This window comes from Ursus arctos, unplaced genomic scaffold, assembly GCF_023065955.2.
Source record: "Ursus arctos isolate Adak ecotype North America unplaced genomic scaffold, UrsArc2.0 scaffold_8, whole genome shotgun sequence".
Taxonomy (NCBI): Eukaryota; Metazoa; Chordata; class Mammalia; order Carnivora; family Ursidae; genus Ursus; species Ursus arctos.
In genome coordinates this window covers 37,926,517-37,944,839 of record NW_026623100.1, presented here as the reverse complement: position 1 = coordinate 37,944,839, position 18,323 = coordinate 37,926,517, and the positions used below count along the sequence as shown (strand labels likewise).

At 37.7% G+C, this 18,323-nt stretch overlaps 1 protein-coding gene across 13 annotated transcripts in view; it reads right to left on the bottom strand.

The window, feature by feature from the left end:
• The window catches only part of ALMS1 (ALMS1 centrosome and basal body associated protein), a 208,891-nt gene that overhangs the window by 64,418 nt on the left and 126,150 nt on the right, over positions 1 to 18,323 (bottom strand). The gene's annotated exons all lie outside the window — the stretch shown is intronic.

Genomic DNA, 18,323 nt, shown 5'->3' with positions numbered 1-18,323 from the left:
AGATTAAACTGGGCTTATTCTCAGCTGCTGTGACATCACTTTCTCTCATTTGCTCCCTACCTCTCTGGCAAATCCTTAGTATCCTTCCTTCTACCAAATCTCTCAATGCTGGAGTTCCTCCAGGGGTCAGAACTCTTTTCTCTTCCTGGGTGGACTCATCAATTACTAATGGATGGAACACTATCTATCTATATGCTGATGACCAACAAATATGTATCTCTAGCTGAGATCTTTCTTTTGAGCTTCAGATTCTAGCATTTAAGACACAGCTAGTCCTTACAGCACCTTTGGTAGAAATTAGAAAAAGGTGTCCCTTTCTTAATTAAAGATATTAAGATATTATACATTATGGTACAACAACACAACTGTACATGGGGCTCATTCTCCTCACAAATACTTCCAGATACCAGAGAACACACCCCACCAGCAACAAGCACATGCATACTCTTCACCACCACCCTTTGTTCTCTAAGAGAGGTGAGTACGTCAGGTTCACAGTCAGGGGGGGAACAATAAGTCCCTGAGGGCAGTGGTGCATGAGGAAGAGAAACAAGTCAGTGGAGCTGACAGGCAACTGAAAGACAGTGTAGCCACATGCATGTGTGTATGCCAACAAGCGTATGTGTACTTATTTTCAGGCATCCAAGCACAACTGTAGGACGTGTAAGTATAGATTTTTGTTTGGGGCAAGAAGGGAGTTAACACTGCTCTGGAACTCTAACTGGAGATCTGAAAACTTCATACTCACCTGTGTATTTTCATAAAAAATAGCATATGTCCATATGATGTTAACAGTACCATCTTTTATGTGGCACCCTTGTATACAACCTTAAATGTGTAAACCAACTCTGTTTATGGTCAATAGCCTTCTGACTAACTGGTATCCTCATCCCCACGCTTCTAGCATTCCCACCTTGGCTCCCTGCCTTCCCACCTATGAAGTGGCTCTCCATCTAGCAGCCAGATAAATTTTACAAATGTAAATGAAACCACAGCTGCCTACTAGAATAAAATACAAATGTTTTAATATGATTTACAAGACACTGAATGATCTTGGCCCTACCTACCTAACCATATCTAGCCACCATTCTGCTCTAACCACACTGCATTCTCATTTGTCAAGTGCATCAAGCTCTTTCCTGTTTCAGGAGCTTTGCCCATTCCGTCATTCTCTACTCTTTGCCTACCTAACCCCCTTTATCCTACAGACTTCATCTCTAAAGTTTTTTCTTTGCAAAGGCCTTTAGGAGCTCCTAAAACTAAACTGGGTACTTTTATTATTCTCGTCCAGTTCTACTTTATTTTCTTAACACTTATCATTTGTAATTAAGTACTTATTTGTGGTCTATTTGCTTACTACCTGTAACAACATTCCACATACTCCATAAACTGGGGACCATGTTTATTTTGCCTCTGTAAATGTAGCACCTAGTATAGTATCTGCCAGGAACACAGTAAGAGCTTTAATACTTTTGGGTTGAAGAAAAATATGAACATGAACTGAAAGCTTTTGTCACCTTAAGAAAAACAAAACAAAACAAAACAACCAAACTTTGGTTTTATATGTTTTGGAATGAATATATACAGGGAATGCAATGTATGTAGTTTCACATCTGGGGTTTTTTTTCCCCACTCAATTCAAGATAAATTTTTAATGGAATCTTGAGTTTAGAGTCAGCATATAAAATGAAAAACCATACAAGGTTGAAATTACCCCAGGAAGGTTCCTTAAAAAAAGCACCCAGTTGAAATTGACATCCTATCGGCTCAACAAATTCACCAGAGTGTACTTTTCCCTTTTGGCTTGCAACAAATCACTGTGCCTGCTTCTGAGCACCCGATGAAGTACCTGGCTTGTGTTTAGAGGCCATGTTGTAACAAAAAGACACTTTAACTCTAGAATCATTCTCAGGGAATCAAGATAAACTATTTAAACTATTATTAAAGGCAAATGAGGACAGTAAACTTTGAAAAGAGAGGTTTCCCATCACCCGTCTCAAATTCCATCATAATACGTTTAGAGAATATAGACTGCACACAACTCTTGCAACTTTTTTAAGATTTTATTTTTAAGGAATCTCTATACCTAATGCAGGGCTTGAACCCAGAACCCAGACATCAAGAGTTGCACGCTCCACCCACTGTGCCACCCAGGCGCCCCCAACTCCTGCACAGACATATGCTAAAAGACATATGCTTTCTCTCCTTTTTTGTTAAATATATGTAATTGAACATGCTTAAATTAAATGCATGTATGATAAAATGCCAATGTATGCTATTTACCACAGCTAAAAAATTTCACTGTAATCCATTCATTTGACTGTATGCTATCTTAATGTTTTTTTTTTTTTTTGGTTTCCTGTTCTTGTTCTTTTTTTTTTTTTTTTTTTTTTAATTTTATTTATTTTTTGTCAGGGAGAGGGAGAGCGATCACACAAGCAGGGGGAGCAGCTAGCAGAGGGAGAAGCAGGCTCCCCACTGAGCAATAAGCCCGATGCAGACTTGATCCCAGGACGCTGGAATCATGACCTGAGCCGAAGGCAGACGCTTAACCCACTGACAGAGCCATCCAGGTGTCCCTCCTGTTCTTGTTCTATGCTACTTTGCTAATTTTGTACACTCAACAGTAATTTGGAAGATAGATACCAAGTTTTAAAATTCTATTAGAGGGGCGCCTGGGTGACTCAGTCGTTAAGTGTCTGCCTTCGGCTCAGGGCATGATCCTGGAGTCCTGGGATCGAGCCCCACATCAGGCTCTTCCGCTGGAAGCCTGCTTCTTCCTCTCCCACTCCCCCTGCCTGTGTTCCCTCTCTCGCTGGCTGTCTCTCTGTCAAATAAATAAATAAAAATTTTTTTTTTTTTAATTCTATTAGAGGGGCACTTGGGCGGCTCAGTTGGTTGGGTGACTGCCTTCAGCAAGGGTCATGATCCCGGAATCCCAGGATCTAGCCCTGCATCCCGTGTCAGTCCCTGCTTGGCGGGGAGTCTGCTTCTCCCTCTGACCCTCACCTCTCTCATGCTCTCTCTCTCTCTCAAATAAATAAATAAAATCTTAAAAAAAAATTCTATTAGAGTTTTTCCAGTATTTTTTTTAGCGTTTTTTTATCGTGGTAAAATATACATACAATTTGCCATTCTAACCATTTTTAAGTATATAGTTCAGTGGCTTTAAGTACATTCACACTTACGTGCAACCATCATATCCTACATCTCCAGAATTCACACATTTTCACAAACCAAAACTATACCTATTAAATGATAACTCCCTTTTCTCCTCCCCTCAACCCTTGGTAACCACTGTTCTACTCTGTCTCTGTGAATCTGACTACTCTAGGTACCCCATATAAGTGGAATCTTAGAATATTTATCTCTTTGTGATTAGCTTATTCATTTAACACAGTATCTTCAGGGTTCATCAACAATGTAGCATGTGCCAAATTTCACTCTTTTTAAGGCTGAGTAATATTCCACTGCATATATGCATCACATTTTATGTATGTATTCATCAGCTGATAGACATTTGAGTTGTATCATGAGCATCTGTTCAAATCCCTGCTTTCAATTCTTTTGGGTATATGTTAGAGCATATAGTAATTCCATGTTTAACATTAAAAAAAATTTTTTTTAAGAGAGAGCAAGCATGTGCACAATGCGGGAGGGGAATAGAGGGAGAGGGAGAGAGAGAATCTTAAGCAGGCTCCACATCCAGCATGGAGCCCAACACAGGGCTCGGTCTCTGACCTCGAGATGACGACCTGGGCTGAAATCAAGAGTCCAACACTTAACCGACTGAGCCACTCAGGCACTCCTCTATGCTTAACTTTTTTAGTAACCACTACACTGCTCTCTGTAGTGGCTACATCCTTTTAAGCTCCCACCAGCAATACACAAGGGTTGCAATTTCTCCATATCCCCACCAAACCTTGTTATTTTTTCTGTTTGATAACAGCCATCCTAATGGGTATGGAGAGGTATCTCACTGTGGTTTCGATTTCTGTTTCCCTCATGACTAATAATGTACAGCATTGTTTTAATGTTTTTGACCATTTGTGCATCTTTCTTGGAAAAATGTCTATTCAGATCCTGTGCCCATTCTAAAATTAGACTGTTGGCTGTTGTTGAGTTGTAAGAGTTCTTCATATATTCTGAATATTAATCCCTTATCAAATATATGATTTGCACATTGTTCTAATTCTGTGAATTACCTTTTTACTCTGTTGACTTTTTTGACATACAAAAGTTTTAACTTTTCATAAAATCCAGTTTTCTTTTGTTGCCTGTGCTTTTGATAACATATTACTTTTATAAGAACTTCTTTAACCTATCTGATCACCAAATCATGAATAAAATACAACTTCTTTGGTCTCTTCTATGAAGCACAAATCAAATTGGTTTTGTTTTTATGCTTTTCATCCCGAAATTGACTTCTGACACTTTTTGTTCACCTTGTAAATAAAATTTCTATTTTGATGAATGTTCTGTTAACCTGGCTTCAAAGCTCACCGCTGCTTCATTACTCTTTCTGGAACTCTTCACTTAGAGCCACCTCTTCAGCTGGAGAGTCTTCAAATTAATTTTTCAAGACAGTATGAAGGTTGCCTAAAAGAGACTCATTTCAGACCTAAAGATTCCTGCTGAATGAAGTGAGGGGGTGGAGAAAACTTTACCACGCAAACGGATGTCACAAGAAACTTGGAACAGCAAACTTATATTGGACAAACTAGACTTTTTTGTTCTTATGTTGTTTTTATCCTGCTTTGGTATCGGGGTAGTACTGGCCTCATGGAATGATTTTGATGTGTTTCCTCTCCTCCATTATTTTAAGATTTTGATAAAGATTGTCATTAATTTTTTTTTTAATGTTTGGTAGAATTCACCAATGAAACCATAGAGTCTTGGGCTTTTCTGTGTTGGGAGATTTTTTATTCCTAATTCAACTTTCATTCTTGTTATTGGACTAAGAAGATTTCCTACTTCTTGGTTTCAAGATTCATGATGCAATCTTGGTAATTTGTGCATTTTTAGGAGTTATCTGGTTATATTTTTCTAAGTTATCTGATTTGTTAGTATATAACTGTTTATAATAATCTGCTTTCACACTATATTTCTGTGGTTATCTATTATTTTGTTTTCTCTTCCATTTCTCATTTTGGTTTTTGAGACTTCTTTTTTTTCTTAGTTGATGTAGTTAAAGCATTGCCAATTTTGTTTGTTTGTTTTTTGAAAATCTGGTCACTACTTTCAATGTTATGTTATTGTTTATTCTGGTCTCTATTTTACTTATCTCTGATTCTTCTTTGTTGTTCCCTTCCTCTACTAAATTACAGCTACATTTCTTCTTTTTCTAGTTCCTTGGGGTGTGATGTTGTTAATTTGAAATTTTCCCTTAATATTACAAGCATTTATGGCATAAATTTCACTCTAATATCTGCTTTTGCTGCAAGCCATACGTTTTGGAATATTGTGTTTTTTCTTTTGAGACATATTTTGATTTGCCATTTCATTTATTTGGCCCATCACTGGAGCAATAGTGTGTTAATATTTACATATTCAATATTTCATATTTATATTATAGATTTTCCAGCTTTGTTTTATTGTTGATTTTAGTTTTATATCATCATGGTTGGAAAATACACTTGGTATATTTCAGTTTTCTTAAATCTGTAATATTTGTTCTATTTCTTTTCAAGTGATTTAACCAGGGAATTCTCTTGTGTGTACTTGAAGAAAATGTGTATTCTATTTTTCTTGGATGGAATATTTTATATATATATTTTAGAACTATGTATTCTGAAGTGTTCAAGTAAAAGTGTTCTTGTTGGAAAAAAACTAACTGAGGGTACTCATTTAAAATAAAGTGTACCGGGGGGGGTTGGTTGCATGAAATAAGTGAAGGGGATTAAGAGTATACTTATTATGATGAGCACTGAGTAATGATGTATAGAATTGTTGAATCACTATGTTGTACACCTGAAACTAATATAACACTGTATGTTAACTATACTGGAATTAAAATTTAAAACTTAATTAAAAAAAAAAAGAAAGGATGAAGGTAGAGTATGTTTTCGAGCTCCTGTATATTTGTGAAAATCTCTTTGTTGCCATATTGCTTAACAACTACGCACTTGGGTCCATAAATCCTTGAATTATATAATTTTCCCAATAAGTACGTATTTTGTTCCATTGTCTTTCTTACATTTAGGATCTGGATCTGGATTTCTGTTTTCTTCCCCAGATTCGAGAAGTTTTCAGCTATTATTTGAATAAATTTTCTGCTCCCTTTCTTCTCCTTCTGAGAGCCCTATAATGTGAATGTCATGCTTAATAGCATCAAGTTCCCCTAACCTATTCTCATCATTATTTTTCTATCTTCTGTTCAACTTGATTGCTTTCTATTACTGTCTTCCATTGCTCATTGATCCATTCTTCTGTGTTCTCTAGTCTATTTATTCTCTCTAGTGCATTTTTAATTTCAGTTATTGAGTTCTTCATCAATGATTGATTCTTTTTTATATTTTCTCTTTGTTGAGGTTCTCACTGAGATCCGCCACTCTTTACTCAAGTCCAGTGAATATCTTTATTACCATTACTTTATATTTTCTAGCAGGCATATTGCTTATCTCCATTTTGTTTAGCTCTCTTGCTGTGATTTTGTCCTGTTCTTTCATTGGCACATATTCCTCTGCTTCACTTCTTCTAACTCTGTTTCTCTGTTAGAAAAGTCAGCTACATCATCTGCTCTTGAAAGTAGTGGCCTTATGAAGAAGAGGTCCTGTGGTGCCATGCAATGCAATGTTCCCTGTTCACCAGAAACTGGCACTTCAGGGGTGTCTCCTACATGTATTGCATGGGTCCTACTACTGTGGTTAAGCCATATTTGCCTTCAGTCCAGTCAGCTGCAATGGGTCTCTTTGTTTGTAGTGGGCAGGTTTAGTCTCTCTGTTGCTAGGGGCCAGTCTGGGGCTGCCTTGTGGTTGAGTTGGGTAAGACCAGATGTTTGTTAGAGCTGCAGTTGGACTGAACTGCAGGGTGCTCTCCTTGTGTTGTCCCCTGAGAGGCTTTTGTTGGTGGGCAGGGCCTGCAGTCAGACCAGATGTCTGCTCCCAGCCCACAGCTGAAATGGTGTGTGTATTTATCTTCATCTCTACCCAGGGTGGGAATCACCTTGGAGTGGTCCTGGTCACTGCTGGGGCTACCTGCACAATGCCATGCTTCTGGTGTCACTTTGGATGGACTCGGTGGCCAAGGGTGGGTCAGATGGAGCAAATCCGCAGGAGAATGTGGGGGCAGGACATTGTTAGCAAAGCTACATATGTGTTGGTATGCTTGTGGGAGAAGACCCGGAACCTTTTGGAGAACTCCTGCTGAGAGCAGTTTGGATGGGGCAGATCCATGGGGGTCCCACAACATGGGAGTGGGGCATCCTATTAGCAAAGCTAGGTGGAGAGTGTTCATGGTTCTTCCACCAAATACGCATGTATCTAGGATTGCAGATGGGGAAAAGAAATGGCACTGGCTCTTTTGTTCTTGGAGAAATCTAAAGATCCTTGCTCCTACTGCACACCTGAGATTAGGAAATAGATCTTCCCATATCCTCTAGGCATTTTCCAAACTGCTGCTTCTATACTGTATCTCGAAAGGGCTGTTGTGCTGTCCCTTTAAAAGTGGGGACTCAGTTTCCTATTGCCCTCTGGTTATCCCAAAGCACAGCCTGCTTATTTTTAAAGTTCCTGGTGTTAAGTCCCAGTGATTATCGAAACTCAAGAAGTTAAGCCCCTCTGGTCTTCAAAGCCAAATGTTATGGGGATTTATTTTCAGCGCAGGTGCCCCACGCCTGGGGTGCCTAGTGTGGGGTCTGCTCCTCTTCCTTCTCCAGGCGTGCCATGTCCCCTCCTCCCATGGTCAGTCTTGTGGGTCAGCTTGGTTCCCAAGTCTTTGCCCTTCCTACCATATTTCATGTGCCCTCTTCACTACAATTAGCTGGGGAGAGTCTGCTCTGCCAGTCTCTGAGTCATTTTTTGGATTACTTACACTGATGTTGAGTGTTATCTAGGTCAATCCATGGGATGGGGTGAGTAGGAGTCTCCTACTCTGCCATCTTCCCCAGAAGCTCCCTGCCTCTCCCTTTTAAAAAATTGAGATATAATTCAAACAACATAAAAGCCACCAATTTAAGAAGTGTACAAATGAGTAGTTTAGTGTATTTATAATCATTGCTGCTATCTCATTCCAGCACATTTTTGTCACCCCAAAAAGAAACTCTATACACATTAGCAATTAGTCTCCATTTCCCCCTCCCCTACAGCTGCTGGCAACCACTAATCTACTTTTTGTCTATACGGATTTGCTTGTTCTGGACCTCTCATATAAATGGAATTATATAATATGTGACCTTTACTACTGGCTTGAATTGTGTATTTCTCTCTTTAACAGTGTCAGGGTTTTTTTTGTTTTTTTTTTATTGTCAGTTTTTCTTTATGTATTTGGGACTCTGTTGTTAGGTGCATATACATTTATAACTATTTTATTTTCTTGATCAATTTACCCTTTTATCATTATAAAATCTCCTTTATCTTTGCTAATAAATTTAAAGTCTATTTTTTTTAATGTTTTTCTATTATATTATGTTAGTCACCATACAGTACATCCCTGGTTTCTGATGCAAAGTTCGATGATTCATTAGTTGCATATAACACCCAGTGCACCATGCAATACGTGCCCTCCTTACTACCCATCACCAGTCTATCCCATTCCCCCACCCCCTCCCCTCTGAAGCCCTCAGTTTGTTTCTCAGAGTCCATAGTCTCTCATGCTTCATTCCCCCTTCTGATTACCCCCCCTTTCTTTATCCCTTTCTTCCCCTACCAATCTTCCTAGTTCTTATATCTAGTAATAGACAATCTAGTCCTCTTTGGTTACTGTTTACATGGCATATTCTTTTAGATCCTTTAACTTCCACCAATTTTGTCTTTGAAACTAAAGACATTTTTTTGTAGGGAGCATACAGATGGATCATGTCTTTTTATTTACCTTGCCAATCTCTGCCTTTTTAACAGAAGCATTACCCATTTACATTTAATATCATTACACATAATGTAGGATTTAGGTGTGCTATTTTTCTACTTTTTTCTCTAGTATTATGTCTTTTTTATTCCTCAACTTCTCTACTAGTACTTATTTTGTGTTAAGTAGATATTTACTAGTATAGCATTTTAATTCCTACAGTGAGTCTTTTACTATATATTTTTGAGTTATAGTCTTAGTGGTTGTTCAGGAATTACCATTCATATTTAATATAAATTAACAATCTATTTGGATTAATACCAATTTCAACAGTATATAAAAACATTTTTCCTGTATAGCTCTGTCTCTTCCCTTCTTTATGCTATTATTTTCATAAGTAATATCTCTACACATTTTTGTACAACAGAAATTTATTATTATTGTTTCATGTGTTTGTCTTTAAAGTCATATGAAAGAAAATGGAATTATAAGCAAAAATACATTTATACTGTCTTTTATTTTTACCAGTGCTCTTTATTTTTTAATATGGATTCAAATTACTGGTGGTGTCCACTCATTTCATCCTGAAGAATCCCGTTAGTATTTCCTATAGGTCAGTTTGCTACCAATAAACTCAGTTTATCTGAGAATGTCTTAATTTTTCCTTCATTTTTGAAGGGTAGTACCACTAGATACAGAGTTATTGGTTGATAGTTTCTTTTTCTTTCAGCTCTTTGAATACATAATTGCAATGCCTTCTGGCCTTCACGGTTTCTGATGAGAAATCAGCTATTAATCTTATTGAGGATCCCTTGTACTCTTGCTGGTTTCAACATTCTCTTTGTCTCTTAACAGTTTAATTATGATGTGTCTAATTGTGGATCTCTTTAAGTTTATCCTGTTTGGGTTTCCTTCAGCTTTATCAGATGTATAGATTAATAGTAGTCATAAAATTTGGGAAGTTTTTGGTCATTATTTCTCCAAATATTCTTTCAGTCTCATTGTCTCTCCTTCTGCAACGCCCACTCTATGTAAAATAGTATTCTTGATGGTATCCCGTAAGATTCTGAAATTCTATTCCTTCTTCCTCATTTTTTTTTCTGTTTCTCACACTGAATAATCTCAATTGGCCTATCTTCACATTCACTGATTCTTTATTCTGCCTGTTCAAATATGATACTGAGCTTTCCTAGTGAATTTTAAATTCTATTTATTGTGCTTTCAACTCCAGAATTTCTCTTTGGATTTTTCTTTTTTTTGTAATTTGTAACTTTTCATTGATATTATCTATTTGGTTAAGACACTATTCTTGGGGGCACCTGGGTGGCTCAGTCGTTAAGCGTCTGCCTTCGGCTCAGGGCGTGATCCTGGCGTTATGGGATCAAGCCCCACATCAGGCTCCTCCGCTATGAGCCTGCTTCTTCCTCTCCCACTCCCCCTGCTTGTGTTCCCTCTCTCGCTGGCTCTCCCTCTCTCTGTCAAATAAATAAAATCTTAAAAAAAAAAAAAAAGACACTGTTCTTGGGGTGCCTGGGTCGCTCAGTCGTTAAGCATCTGCCTTCGGCTCAGGGAGTGATCCCGGCATTCTGGGATCAAGCCCCATGTCAGGCCTCTCTGCTGGGAGCTTGCTTCTTCCTCTCCCACTCCCCCTGCTTGTTTTCCCTCTCTCGCTGGCTGTCTCTCTTTGTCAAATAAATAAATAAAATCTTAAAAAAAAAAAAAGACACTGTTCTCATACTTCAATTTGTTATTTTTATTTTTTGAGAGAGCGAGTGAGTGAGCAAGCACATGAGCAGGAGTGGGGGCAGAGGAAGAGGAAGACAAATAATATTAAGCAGGCTCCACGCCCAGTGCAGAGCCTGATGTGGGGCTCAATTTCACGACCCTGAGAACATGACTTGAGCCAAAATCAAGAGTTGGACACTTAACCAACTGAGCAACCCAGGTGCCCCTCTTTAGCTCTTTAGATATGGTTTCATTTAGTTCTTTGAACATATTTTAAATAGCTAATTAAGTCTTTGTTTAGTAAGTCTAACATCTGGAATTTCCCAGAGACAATTCCTAAACTGCTATTTTCTTGTGTATGTACCATATTTTTTGGTTTTTAATTTCATAGCTTATAATTTTTTTGTTGAAAACTTAACATCTTAAATAATAATGTATGGTAATTTCAGAAATCAGATTCTATCTACTCCCCAAAGTTTGCTGTTGTTTTTTTAAAGTAACTTCTCTGAATGAATTCTGTAAAATCTACTGAAGTTTCTACTCAACTAGTTTAGTTGGTCAGTTAATACCTAAACAGAGATTTCCTTAAACACCTTGAACCAGTAAATCAGGAAGATTTACAAAAGGGGTTCTGCGTGCATATCAGGACATGCCTTCAACTTTGAGCCAGGCAGTTGTCAACTCTGCCTTAGCCTTCCTTTTCTTCTTACACAGAGACTCGAGCACAACCAGAGATAAAGGGTAGGGTCTTTTTAGGTCTTTCCTGAGAATACACATAGGCCTATGCATGTAAACAGTCTTCTAGAGTTCCAGGAATATGTAAAAGCTTTTCTTTTCTTTTTTTAAAGATTTTATTTATTTGACACAAAGAGAAAGAGCAAGTGAGAGAGCACAAGCAGGGGGAGCAGCAGAGACAGAGAGAGAGAAGCAGGTTCTCCACCGAGCAGGGAGCCCAATGCAGGGCTTGATCCCAGGACCCCAAGATCATGATCTGATCTGAAGGCCGATGCTTAACTGATAAAGCCACGCAGGTGACCCTGTCAAAGCTTTTCAAAACATCTATGGACATCTCATCCTTGGTTTTTACCTTTAAGCTTTGGGTTAGTCTATTGTTAGTCTATTGTTTGCCTCAACTGTTATCTATCACCTCAGGCATTATAACATTAAAACACCTGCCTGTAAATATTCTTGAGAAACACCCCATGCACACCTGCACACCTGCACACACACATATACACAGTCTTTTAACACTGGATAGCTCTGAATGAGATTAAATAAAGACAAGCCTTTTGAATGGCATCTTCCAGGGAACCACCAGACAGATCAAATTCTGACAATTCTTTTGGAATGAAGTTTTGAAACACGTGTGGTTCTGTCCTATCCCCTCCAGTCCTAGGAAAGCAGGCTGATATTTCTCAAGGTTATTACAGAGCTGAGTGTGAGAATGGGACTAGGGGAAGTTAAATGCCACAAAGCTTACTATTCTTACCAAGAGACAGCCATTTCTCTTGAATAAATGTTCACTGGGCTGCTATAAGCCTTTGGTTAATTTCCAGAATTTTGGAAAATTTTTCTGAAGTTTTGCCAATTTTTGTTGCTTTTCCCAAGGGGCAAAATCTTAGGTCTTTACTCCACCATTTTCTCTGCTGTAATGCCCCACTTTCTTTAAATGATCTCAGCCACTTCTCTCCCTCTGGCTTTTTGCTCCTATACAGTGATTATCAATATTCAAATATTTGAATGTCTAAAATGAGTACTGGTATGAGGTATAAAATGACCAAAAAAAAAAAAAAAAGACATGTTTCAGAACTTACTATCTAATATAAATAGAGTCTTGTTCTACTTAAGAATGTTACTGGGCATAATACATAAATTTCTAACATCGATCTCTTTCTTTGGGGAGCTGTTACCTTTGCCTTGTTTATATTTTAGGGATTTCATTAATTCAAATGTTTATTCATTCTCAGTTGAGGAAAAATCTATTTGGCCCACACATTTGCTACTAAAGGTATATGACTTGTCTTTGGCCTCAAATGCTAACTGGATCCTTCTCATATCTATAGATGCATAACATATTAATTGACAACAGGTATTAGAACAATTCTTAGGTTTTCACCTACAGTAGCTCTACTGGTTTAGGAAAGGATCTTACTATGGTCAACTCCCCCACTCAGAATAGATGGAGAACATGAAAACTACAATCTGAAGTATATATATAGTTATTGGATCTCCTTCTGTCCTATTGATGTATTTAGTACTTTATTTACAGGGACAGTATTTCTCAGGATACAATGTACCATTCCTGGATTATTTTCTCTTTCCACCACTCTCCAATTTTTCTCAAAATTAATGTCTCCAACTAAATGAGAGTTAGGGACATAAACATATAGTAGAACAATGGGGGCCTCAAAAAGTATTGAGACATCTGATCAGATTTTTACTGGTACAGACATTCTTTCTGTCTTCTGAACTGGGGGTTGAAAGTGAAGGAATGATCAAAGTTTTTCTTACCGGGGGCTGAAAGTGAAAGAGTGATCAAAGTTTTCTTACTCAATTGTTTTCTTTTTGGTAGCCATTAAATGATTGTGTATTTTTTCCCCATTAAGTGTGTTTTTATTTTTTGAAGCTTTATTTAAATTCCAGGTCATATGCAGTGTAATATTATTTTCAGGTATACAATATAGTGATTCAACACTTCCATACCTCACCCGCTGCTCATTACAAGTGCGCTGCTCATCACAAGTGCACTCCTTCATCTCCATCACCTATTTAACCCATCCCTCCACCCACCTCCCCTTTGGTAACCATCAGTTTGTTCTCTTTAGTTAAGAGTCTGTTTCTTGGTTTGCCCTCCCTTTTATCCCTTTGCTCGTTTATTTCTTAAATTCCACATATTAGTGAGATCATATGGTATTTGTCTCTCTCTGACTAACTTATTTTGCTTAGCATAATACTCTCTAGCTCCATCCATGTTGTTGCAAATGGCAAGATATCATTCCTTTTTTATTGCTAAGTAATGTTCCGTTGTATATATATATATATCTCACCTCTTTTTTTTTTTTTTTTTTTTAAGATTTTACTTATTTATTTGAGAGAGAAAGCACGAGCAGGGAGAGAAGCAGACGGAGAAGCAGACTCCCCGTTGAGCATGGAGCCCAACACAGGGCTTCATCCAGGACCGCGAGATCATGATCTGACCCAAAGGCAGACACTTAACTGACTGAGCCACCCAGGCATCCCTATACCACCTTTTCTTTATTCATTCATCAATCAATGGACACTTGGGCTGTTTCCCTAATTTGGCTATTATAGATAATGCTGCTATAAATAGTAGGGTGCATATATCCTTTTAAAGTCAATATTTCTGTATTCCTTGGGTAAATACTCACTAGTGTGATTGCTGGATCATAGGATAGTTCTCTTTTTAACTTTCTGATGAACCTCCATATCGCTTTCCAGTGTGGCTGCACCAGTTTGCATTTCCACCAAAAATGAACAAGGGTTCCCCTTTTTCTACAACCTCGTGAACACCTGCTGTTTCTTGTTGTTGTTTTTAGCTATTCACACAGGTGTGAGGTGATCTCTCATTGTAGTTTTGATTTGCATTTCCCTGATCATCAGTGATGTTAAGCATCTGCTCATATGACTGTTGGCCATCTGCATATCCTCTCTGGAAAAATGTCTATTCGTGTCTTCTGCTCATTTTTAATTGGACTATTCATTTTTGGGATATTGAGTTTTATAAGTTCTTTATATATTTTGGATACTAACACTTTATCAGATATGTCATATGCAAATATCTTCTTCCATTCTGTAGGTTGCCTTTAGTTTTGGTGATTGTCTCCTTCCCTGTGCAGAAGCTTATTATTCTGATATAGTCCCAACAGTTTATTTTTTATTTTGTTTCCCTTGCCTCAGGAGACCTATCTAGAAGGAAGGTGGTATAGCTGATGTCAAAAATATTACTTTACTGCCTACGTTCTGTTCTAGGATTTTTATGGTTTCATGTCTCACATTTAGGTCTTTAATCTATTTTGAATTTATTTTTGTATATGGTGTAAGAAAAGTGTTCCAGTTTTATTCTTTTGCATGTTGCTGTCCAGTTTTCCCAACACCATTTATTGAAGAGACTGTCTCTCTTCCATTGGATATTCTTCCCTGCTTTGCCAAAGATTGACCATGTAATTGAGGCTTCATTTCTGGGTTTTCTATTCTGTTCCATTGATCTATGTGGCTATTTTTGTGCCAATACCATACTGTTTCAACTACTATAGCTTTGTAATATAACTTGAAGTCTGGGATTGTGATGTCTCCAGCTTTTTCTTTTTCAAGGTTGCTTTTTGGCTATCTGGGGTCTTTTGTGGTTCCATACAAATTTTAGGTTTGTTTGTGCTAGCTCTATGAAAAAAGCTGCTGGCATTTTGATAGGGATTGTATTAAATGTGTAGTCTGCTTTGGGTAGTATAGACATTTTAACAGTATTTGTTCTTCCAATCCATAAGCATGGAATGTCTTAACATTTCTTTGTGTCATCTTCAATTTTGGAGTACAGGTCTTTCAACTCTTCGGTTAGGTATCCTACGGTTTTTGGTACAACTGTAAATGAGACAGATTCCTTAATTTCTTTTTCTTCTGCTTCATTACTGGTGTATAGAAATGCAACAGATTTCTGTATGTTGATTTTGTATCCTGTGACTTTACTGAATTTGGTTATCAATTCTAGCAGTTTTTTGGTGGAGTCTTTTGGGCCTTCTATAAATAGTATCATGTCATCTGCAAATAGTGAATGTTTTATTTCTTTCTTGCTGATTTGGATGTTTTTTATTTCTTTTAGTTGTCTGATTGCTGTGGCAAGGACTTCCAGGACTAAGTTGAATTAAAGTGGTGAGAGTTGACATCCCTGTCTTGTTCCTGCCCCTGTTTTTCCCCACTTAGGATGATATCAGCTGTGGCCTTTTCACATATGGCCTTTATTATGTTGAGGTATGTTCCCTCTAAACCTACTCTGTTGAGGGTTTTTATCAGGAATGGATATTGTACTTTATCAAATGCTTTCTCTGCGTCTATTGAAAATGATCATATGGTTCTTAACTTTTCTTTTATTAATGTGATGTATCGCATTGATTCATTTGTAAGTATTGAACCACCTTTGCAACCCAGGAATCAATCCACATTAAGTGTGTTTTTAAAATCATAGCCTTGCATGCAGTGGAACTTTCTTCTAGTTCCTGGTTATAGGCTTAATAATTAATTCTATCATTTGGTAATATGAGCATTTTTATGGTTCTTTTCAGTAGCATCATAGTGGGATTAGAAGCACAGTGGGGAATTAGAACTTTCATATGTCATTCTAGAATCAACCAGCCAATTCACAAGTAAAATTTCGAAAAATAAAATTGTGACTAATTTATGCACTTCAACTTAGTTACCATTAGATACTTGCTTGGTCCTCTTAAAGTTAACAAAAAAATCTGCCTAAGACTAGGGAAAATTTCTCATTTGGTTTTTTTTTTTTTTGTTCTGTTTTTTTTTTTTTAAGATTTTATTTATTTATTCGACAGAGATAGAGACAGCCAGCGAGAGAAGGAACACAAGCAGGGGGAGTGGGAGAGGAAGAAGCAGGCTCATAGCGGAGGAGCCTGATGTGGGGCTCGATCCCATAACGCTGGGATCACGCCCTGAGCCGAAGGCAGACGCCTAACCGCTGTGCCACCCAGGCGCCCCGAAAATTTCTCATTTGTGTGCGATTTCTACACATATAAAGATGTCTATTGACAAATCATGAAAAAAAATTTATATCTAAACTGAACCGAGTCATCTCCTGTGAACCACTCTAAATGTTATCCCATCAATCAAAACCCCATAGCACGCCAACTCAGTATTCTCTTCCTAAAATCCCCCCAGGAAATATTTATTGAATTCCAGCATGGGGTGCTACTCATTTTCTAAATCTGCAGTTCCCCTGTGGTGATATCATAAGGGTGCTATGGGATATTTTAAGATTCTAAGGAAACAACAGCGATAATTGGTATCTAGTATACAGTGCACAAGCTACTAGCTCAAAGTAGTTTAAAGTTTCAATATTAGATAATGCCATATTCCTTTCAATGCTGTTATCTTTGCAAAGCTAGATTTTTGACAGTTTCTGTAGTAAAAGCAGCAAGTAACTGAGGTTATGTAAAATATCATATCAAGGTATGAGAAGCTGTACAGTGTTCTAACAGCTGCACATATCACATTAGTAAATAACTGTGGTTATTTATGAACAAAGTAAAATATTTTCTTTTGAAACCCAGAACTAAAAGAAAATACCTAATATTTTTGTTTATTAAGTAGTTAGATCAAAACAATAAGTATTTATGTCTTAATAACTTAGAGCTGTTTCAAACAAAGCTGGGGGCATCACAATGCCGGATTTCGAGCTGTACTACAAAGCTGTGATCACAAAGACAGCATGGTACTGGCACAAAAACAGACACATAGACCAATGGAACAGAATAGAGAGCCCAGAAATGGACCCTCGGCTCTTTGGGCAACTAATATTTGATAAAGCAGGAAAAAACATCCGGTGGGAAAAAGACAGTCTCTTCAATAAATGGTGCTGGGAAAATTGGACAGCTACATGCAAAAGAATGAAACTTGACCACTATCTCACACCATACACAAAAATAAACTCCAAATGGATGAAAGACCTCGATGTGAGACAGGAATCCATCAAAATTCTAGAGGAGAACATAGGCAACAACCTCTACGACATCGGCCAAAGCAACCTTTTTCATGATACATCCCCAAAGGCAAGAGAAACAAAAGATAAAATGAATTTATGGGACTTCATCAAGATTAAAAGTTTCTGCACAGCCAAGGAAACAGTCAGAAAAACTAAGAGGCAGCCCACGGAATGGGAGAAGATATTTGCAAATGACACTACAGATAAAGGACTGGTATCCAAGATCTACAAAGAACTTCTCAAACTCAATACACGAGAAACAAATAAACAAATCAAAAAATGGGCAGAAGATATGAACAGACACTTTTCCAATGAAGACATACAAATGGCTAACAGACACATGAAAAAATGTTCAAAATCATTAGCCATCAAGGAAATTCAAATCAAAACCACACTGAGATACCACCTTACGCCAGTTAGAATGGCAAAAATAGACAAGGCAAGAAACAACAATTGTTGGAGAGGATGTGGAGAAAGGGGATCCCTCCTACATTGTTGGTGGGAATGCAAGTTGGTACAGCCACTCTGGAAAACAGTGTGGAGGTCCCTTAAAAAGTTAAAAATTGAGCTACCCTATGATCCAGCCATTGCACTACTGGGTGTTTACCCCAAAGATACAGACGTAGTGAAGAGAAGGGCCATATGCACACCAATGTTCATAGCAGCAATGTCCACAATAGCTAAATCGTGGAAGGAGCCGAGATGCCCTGCAACAGATGACTGGATTAAGAAGTTGTGGTCCATATATACAATGGAATATTACTCAGCAATCAGAAAGAACGAGTTCTCAACATTTGCTACAACATGGACGGCACTGGAGGAGATAATGCTAAGTGAAATAAGTCAAGCAGAGAAAGACAACTATCAT